The sequence below is a fragment of the Salvelinus sp. IW2-2015 genome, unplaced genomic scaffold (genome assembly GCF_002910315.2).
Source record: "Salvelinus sp. IW2-2015 unplaced genomic scaffold, ASM291031v2 Un_scaffold4185, whole genome shotgun sequence".
In the NCBI taxonomy this organism is placed as follows: domain Eukaryota; kingdom Metazoa; phylum Chordata; class Actinopteri; order Salmoniformes; family Salmonidae; genus Salvelinus; species Salvelinus sp. IW2-2015.
Window position 1 is genome coordinate 39,225 of NW_019945456.1, and position 9,036 is coordinate 48,260.

The following is a 9,036-nucleotide window of genomic DNA, read 5'->3' on the forward strand; positions in this document are numbered from 1 at the left end:
GGAGAGAGATGGTAGGTGGATCTGGTGGTGATGGGGGAGGAAATGACAGGGGCAGGGGGAGGGGATGGAGGGTGAAGGGAGTCTGGGGGTGGGGAGACAGAGCTGGGTAGGGGGCTGGTGGTGATGGGGGAGAAATGACAGGGGAGGGGGAGGGGATGGAGGGTGAAGGGGTGGGGGGAGCATTTCGCTACACCCACAATAACATCTGTAAATATGTGTTTGACCAATAACATTAGATTTGATTTGGATGTCCCTGACAGTGCCTGTTGGACCCTTCAACAGGCATTGAACTTAGATCATTAAAGCTCATAGATGGGGAAGCTTACTCTAACTTAGAGAGAACGAAACATCTAGTTCCACCTTCTAAATGTGCACCTTTCTCTCTCCCTGTTGTTCATATGGACGAAGCTTCCTCTGAAGCCAATATACTGAGAGGTGTTTTGAAAGCTAATGTTTTAAGTGTTTCAGTTGGAAGATGGTTGTAATGACCAATCACTGTACAGCATGGTGGCAGCAGGACCAATCACTGTACAGGATGGTGGCAGAAGGAGGCCTGATCGATGACAAATACACCCCAACATGAATCCTGTTGATGTTGTGTTCTCTCTCCTGTCTCCCCTTGTCCTGTTACAGATTAAACTCTGTCCTCTCTCCTGTCTCCCCTGTTCTGTTACAGATTAAACTCTGTTAATGTTGTGTCCTCTCTCCTATCTCCCCTGTTCTGTTACAGATTAAACTCTGTTGATGTGAAGTACCAGATCTGGAAACTAGGAGTCGTCTTCACAGACAATGTAAATAAAGACTTATTGCATCATGCTAAGTAACTTCAACTGCATATTTAATATACAATAATACATTTTATATGCCATTTAGCAGACACTATTTCTAACTCTTCTTCTTCGTCTTCTTCGTCTTCGTCGTCTTCTTCTTCTTCTGTCTGACCCCTGCAGTCGTTCCTGTACCTGGCTTGGTATATGACCATGTCCATCCTGGGTCACTATAACAACTTCTTCTTTGCTGCTCATCTCCTGGATATCGCCATGGGCTTCAAGACCCTCCGCACCATCCTGTCTTCTGTCACGCACAACGGCAAACAGGTACTGTGTCTGCTCTTGACTGTATCACTATGTCGGTACTTAGTATTCTACAAACCACTGTCTAAAGATACAATATATTACTGTAGATACATACAGTGTCTAAAGATACAATATATTACTGTAGGTACTACCAGTGTTCTAAAGATACATATATATTACTGGTAGATACATTACAGTGGTTTAAAGATATCAATATGTTACTGTATGGGGGTACAATTCACGACATATATTATTCTGTAGGTACATAGTGTTTAAAGATCAATATATTACTGTAGATAAATACAGTGTTAAAGCTACAATCTGTTACTGTACGGTACATAGGGTTTAAAGTCAATATGTTACTGGGGTAGGTATAGGGTTTAAATCAAATTATGTTACTGTAGGTACAATAGGGTTTAAGATACAATATATTAACTGTAGGTAGCATAGTGTTTTAAAGATCCAATCTGTTACTGTAGCGGTATCAATAGTGTTTAAAGATACAATATGTTACTGTAGATACCAAATACCGTGTTTTAAAGATACAATATGTTACTGAGGTACATATGTGTTTAAAGATACAATATATTACTGGTAGGTCCATAGTGTTTAAGATACAATATGTTACTGTAGATACATCGTGGTTTTAAAGATACAATATGTTACTTAGATACATACAGTGTTTTAAAGATACAATATGTTTCTGTATGATAACATACCGTGTTTAAAGATCAATATGTTACTGGTCGATATACATCCGTGTTTAAGATACAATATATTATGTAGGTACATAGTGTTTTAAAGAAACAATATATTACTGGTAGGTAATAGTGTTTATTGAGGTGTTTAAGGTAGTGTTTAAAGATACAATATATTACGTACGGTACATAGTGTTTATGCAAGTGTTTAATTAGTAGTGTTTTAAAGATACAATAATGTTACTGTAGATCACATAGTGTTTAAAGATACAATATATTCTGTAGGTACATAGTGTTTATGCAGTGTTAAAGGTAAAGTGTTTAAAGATAACAATATGTTACTGTAGATACATAGTTGTTTAAAGGATAACAAGTATATTTACTGTAGGTAGATATGTTTATGCAGTGTTTAAGTAGTGTTTTAAAGATACATATGTTACTGTAGGTACAAATAGTGTTTAAAGATACAGATTGTTCTGTTGGTCTAGTGTTTAAAGATACAATATGTTACTGTAGATACTAGTGGTTTAAAGATACCATATGTTACTGTAAGGTCCCTAGTGTTTTAAAGATCCAATATACTTACTGTAGGGTACTATAGTGTTTAAAGAATACAATTATGTTACGTAGGTACATAGTGTTTTAAGATACAATAATATTACTGGTAGGTACATAGTGTTTAAGATACAATATATTACTGTAGGTACTAGTGTTTAAAGATACATATGCTTACTGTAGGTACATAGTGTCTAAGCTCAATATATTACTGTAGGTACAATTAGTGTTTAAAGATACATTATTACTGTAGATACATAGTGGGTTTAAGATACCTATTACTAGTAGATACATAGTGTTTTAAAGAATTACATATATATTCTCGTAGATACATAGTGTTTTTAAAGATACAATATATTACTGTAGATACCTAGTGTTTAAAGATACAATATATTCTGTGATACATAGTTTTTTAAAGATACATATATTTACTGTAGATACATAGTGTTTAAAGCATACACTATGTTACTGTTAGAATACAACAGTTGGTCTAAAGATCAATTATATTACTGTAGATACAATACCGTGTTTAACGATCAATATTTACTGTAGATACTACGTGTTTAAAGATACAATTTACTGTAAGATACATAGTGTTTAAAGATCAATATATTACTGTAGATACATAGTGTTTAAAGATACAATATTTTACTGTAGATACACAGTGTTAAAGATACAATATATTACTTTCGATACGATCACAGGTGGTTTAAAAGATACAATATATTACTGTAGATACATAGTGTTTTAAAGATTGCAGATTATGTTACTGGTTAGATCACAGTGTCTAAAGATAACAATATATTACTGTAGATACATACCGTGTTTAAAGATACAATATATTACTGTAGGTACATAGTGGTTTACAAGATACAATTATATAGCTCGTAGATCATAGTGTTTAAAGATACAATATGTTCTAGTAGGTACATAGTGTCTAAAGATCCAATATATTACTGTAGGTACATAGTGTTGTAAAAGATACAATAATATTACTGTAGATACCTAGTGTTTAACCGATACATCCTATTCACTGTAGATACTAGTGTTTACAGCTACAATATATTACTGTAGATACATGTGGTTTAAAGATCACAATATATTACTAGTAGATACATAGTGTTTAAGATACAATAGTATTCGGTAGATACATAGTGTTTAAAGATCAATATGTTTACTGTAGATAACCTAGTGTTTTAAAGATACAAGTATATTACTGTAGATAAATGTGTTTACAGATACAAATTATTAACTGGTAGTACTAGTTGGTTTAAAATACAATATATTACTGTAGATAGTGTTTAAGATAAACAATATATTCTGTAGATCCATAGTGTTTTAAGAAGATACAAATTGTGTACTGTAAGATTAGTGGTTTAAAAGATACAATATATTACTTGGTAGATACATAGGTGTTAAAGATACAATATATTACTGTATGGTACAGAGTGTTTAAAGATCAATATATTACTGTAGATACATAGTGGTTTCAAGATAACATATATTACTGTAAGAATCATAGTGTTTAAAGTCAATATTATTTTACTGTAGATACAAGTGTTTAAAGATACAATATTTACTGTAGATACATAGTGTTTAAAGATACAATATATTACTGTAGATACATAGTGTTTAAAAAGATACAAATATATTACTGTAGATACATAGGTTTAAAGATACTAATATATTACTGGTCGATAGTAGTTGGTTTAAAGATACAATATATTACTGTGGATACATAGTGTCTAAAGATACAATATCTTCTGTAGGTACATAGTGTCTAAAGATACAATATAACTTACTGTAGATACTAGTGTTTAAAGATACACTTAGTTCCTGTAGATACATGTGTTTAAAGATAACATATGTTACTGTAGGTACATAGTGGGTTTAGATACAATATACTTACTGTGAATACATAGTGTTTAAAGATACAATATATTACTGTAGATACATAGTGTCCTAAGATACAATATATTACTGGTAGGTAGCATAGTTTGTCTAACAGATCAATATATTACTGTAGATACAATGTGTTAAAGTTACAATATATTTGTAATACATAGTCGTTTAAAGTACAATATATTATGTAGATACGTAGTGTTCTAAGATACAATTACTTACTGTAGATACTAGTGTTTAAAGATACAATATAATTAACTGTTAGACTACATCGTGTTTAAAGATAACATTAATTTATTTTTTAACAAACCTGTTGTTGAAAAAAAAAAAATACAAAAATTTAAAAGTTTTTGGGGGGGGGGGGGGGGTCTAAAGATACAATTATTACTGTAGGTACATAGTGTCTAAAGATACAATATATTACTGTAAGATCATAGTGTCTAAAGATTACATATATTACTGTAGAATACATAGTTTGTGTTAAAGATTACAATATATTACTGTAGCATACATGTGTCTAAAGAATACAATATATTACTGTGATACAATAGTGTTTTAAAGATACAATATTTACTTGTAGATACATAGTGTCTCAAGAATACCATATATTAACTGTAGATAATAGTGTTTAAAGATACAATATTACTGTAGATACATAGTGTCTAAAGATTACAATATATTATGTAGATACATATGTGTTTTTAAGGATACACATATATTATTGTAGATACATAGTGGTTTAAGATACAATATATTACTGTAGATCCATAGCTGTCTAAAGATACAATATATTACTGTAGATCATAGTGTTTAAGATACAATATATTACTGTAGATACTAGTGGTCCCCTAAGATACAATATATTTACTGTTAGATACATAGATTGTTTAAAGATAATATATTACTGTAGATACATAGGTTGGTTCCTAAGATACAATATCTTACTGTAGATCCATAGTGTTTCAAGATACAATATATTACTGTAGCTACAGTGTCTTAAAGATAACAATATATTACTGTAGATACATAGTGTCTAAAGATACAATAATATTACTGTAAGATACATAGTGTTCTAAAGATACAATATATTACTGTAGATCATAGTGGTCTAAAAGATACAATATATTACTGTAGATCATAGGTGTTTAAAGATAACAATATATTACTGTAGATACATGTGTCCTAAAGATGCATATATTACTGTAGAATCATAGTGTTTAAAGAATACCATATATTACTGTTAGTACATAGTGTCTAAAGCTACAATATATTACTGTAGATACATAGGTGTTTAAAGATACAATAATTCCTGTAGTACATAGTGTCTAAAGATAGCAATATATTACTGGTAGATACTAGTGTTTAAAGATACAATATATACTGTTAGATACATAGTGTTTTAAAGACTACAATATATTCTGTAAGGTACATAGTGTCTCAAGATACAATATATTACTGTAAGGTACTAGTGTTTAAAGATACAATATAATTACCTGTAGATCACATAGTGTCTAAGATACATAATATTACTGTAGGTACTAGTGGGTTCCTAAAGATAACAATATGTTACTTAGTTACATAGTGTTAAAGATACATATATATTACTGTAGGCTAATAGTGGTCTAAAGTACAAATATGTTACTGGTAGCTTGTTGGTTTTCGGCTCTGTACTCCAACACTCTGTTCAACCATATTGGGTGAATGTTTTAAAATTTACACGCATTTTTGTACAGCGGTCCCCTTTTAGGGGAACAATAGTATTTGGACAAATTCACCTTGCATGCATCTGCGTTTCTTTTGGTTTTGTTTCAGAAATGATGGTGTGCTCAATATTAATGAATGCAATGTGTTAGCAAAAGTGACTCCCCATTTTGGAGTCACTTTTATTCTAAATGAGATTAAATATGTCTCTGAACCGTCTACATGTAATGTTGGATGCTACCATGGTTACGGATAGTCCTGATGAATTGTGAATAATAATAACTCAAATGAAGGCTAACCTCTCACCGTTAATTAAGGAGGTTAGCATTATTGCATGGCTAATCTCTCACCGTTACCAATTAAAGGAGGTTAGCATTCAAACAGGCTAACTCTTCACTGTTACATTAGAAGGTTAAAGCATTTTTATATCATAGCCCCAAGTCAGGTAACCTGCTCACGTTAATTGGAAAGGTTAGCATTATGACCATGCTAACCTCTCACTGTTATTACGCAAGGTTAGCATTTATATATAACCCCAAGTCAGGCTAAACCTCTCACCGTTACAATTAGGAAGGTTGCATTTTATCTCATAACCCCTAAAACATGCTAACCTCATTCACGCATTAAATAACCAGGGAGGTTAGCATTATGACATGCTAACCTTCACCGTACATTAGGCAAGGTTAGCATTTTATATAATAACTCCCCTAAAACATGCCTACCTCTCACCATTCACAATAACTCTCTCCTCTCTCTTCCACTCTCTCTCCTCTCTCTCCTCTGCTCTCTCTCCTTCTCTCTCTCTCTCTTGCTTCTTCTCATCTTCTCTCTTCTCTCTCTCCTCTCTCTCTGCTCCCCCAGCTGGTTCTGACAGTAGGACTACTGGCTTGGTGGTGGTGTATTCTACACCCGTGGGGTTGGGCGTCAATTCTTCAGGAAGTTCTACAATAGGGGGAAGATGGGAGAGACAACGGACATGAAGTGTGATGACATGCTCACATCGTGAGTAGTCAATACTGAGCCTGTATTCACAGGTCTGATCTACTAATCCGTTTCTTCTAGATTCACAAACTGAATAGATTATATAGAGCAAGGGGACCTGATCCTTAGATCAGTGTTGTCTTTCAGATCACACTGATCAGATTAATATTAGACAAGGAGGCCGATCTAGATAGTTGTCTTCTAGATCAACTGAATCAGATTATATAGACAGGAGGATCCTGATCCTGATAGTTTTGGTCTTCCTAGATCACACCTGAATCAGATTATATAGACACAAGGAGGACCTGATCCTAGATCAGTTTGTCTTCTAGATACACTGAACTCAGATTATCTAGACGAGGAGGGACTGATCCTAGATCAGTTTGTCTTCTGAGATCACACTGCTCAGAATTATATAGACGCGGAGGACCTGATCTACGATCAGTTTGTCTTCTAGATCACACTGAATCAGATTATATTGACGAGGAGGACTGATCCTAGATAGTTGTCCTTCTAGATCACACTGAATCAGCATCTATATAGACGCAGGGCGACCTGATCCTAGATCGTTTTGGTCTTCTCAGATCACACTGAATCAGAATATATAGACGAGGAGGACCTGAATCTAGATCAGTTTGTCTTCTAGATCACACCTGATCGATTATACTAGAGAGGAGGACCTCTGATCCTGATCGTTTGTCTTCATAGGATCACACTGAAGTCAGTTCATTATAGACAAGGGAGAACTGGATCCTAGATCAGTTTGTCTTCTAGATCACACTGAATCAGATTATATAGACAGAGGAGGACCTGATCCTAGATCAGTTTGTGCTTCTGATCACACTGAATCAGATTATATAGACAAGGAGGACCTGATCCTAGATCAGCACTGACTTCATTGTAAACAACACAATATCATCTCTGAATGTGTTAGTCACTGTAAGTGTTATTGACCTCAGTTTATAAGCTACAGCTGGAACCCCATTTCAGTCACCGGTTCTATATCCACTACTTCATCCTCCTTCTTTATGTCGACTTGATTGCCGTGCCGACGACCTGGTTTGCCGTGCCGACGGGCAGAGCTGTGATGGATGCAGTTCGTTAAGCTAAAGGGTCATAATAAACACTAGTTGGCTGGGTATGCACGCTGCTAATTCTGCCTAGTATTCCCATGACATGGTGAGACAGAGAAAGGTGGCGTCAGAACGACGGTTGCTGATTCTGATGGGCCAGGTCTAATTAGCCTCAGATGTTACGGTAATAAATCTGGGTGTGGGACTATCCCCTCAAAGTGGCCACTGGAACGGGCTAGTATCCTGCTGGTGGCTACGGGCTAAAGTAGTGCACTCTGTATCTAGGCTAGTATCCTGACTGTTGAGCACGGCTAAAGTAGTGCATAGGTATCGTGCATTTGGACATGGACGGAGGCTGACGAGACTGATGCTAGTATCCTATGAGACAGGAAAGTGGTGTCAGGGGTCTGTATTGGCGGAGCACAGGCAATGCAATGAGCATATCATAGAAATGTGAGTCCTACGAGCTCATAGTGAAGTGAATGCCTTAATGGACCTATTTATGTGGTCGTATTGGCAGGAGCACAGCCATCAGAGCCTATCAGAATGAAACATTCATGTGTTGAAAATCCCAAATTGTTTGCATAGTCAATTTACACACATCTCTGACACAGACACTTACCCCACCAGACATGCCACCAGGGGTCTTTTCACAGTCCCCAAATCCAGAACAAATTCCAAGAAAGCTACACAGTATAATATAGAGCCATTATTGCATGGAACTTCCTTCCATCTCATATTGCTAAAATAAACACAAACCTGGTTTCAGAAACCAGATAAAGACACGCCACACGCCTCTCTCTATTGGACCCAGATAGTTTGTGTGCATTGATATGTAGGCTACGTGTGCCTTCGTTTTTGTATTTGACCTAGTTCTGTCCTTGACCTGTTCTTGTCTTACCCTGTGGTAAGTGTCTGTATTAGCCCCTAACAGCAGGGGTGTCAAACCAATTTCGCATCGTGGGCCACATCGGCCTAGGGAGATGTCAAGTGGGCGGAACCATTAACATTATCAATACTCTGCTATAAATAACCAAAATATCATGGTCT

The 9,036-nt window shown here is 35.0% G+C and overlaps 1 pseudogene; it reads left to right on the top strand.

The window, feature by feature from the left end:
• The window catches only part of LOC112076994 (ryanodine receptor 2-like), a 46,169-nt pseudogene that overhangs the window by 32,366 nt on the left and 4,767 nt on the right, over positions 1 to 9,036 (top strand).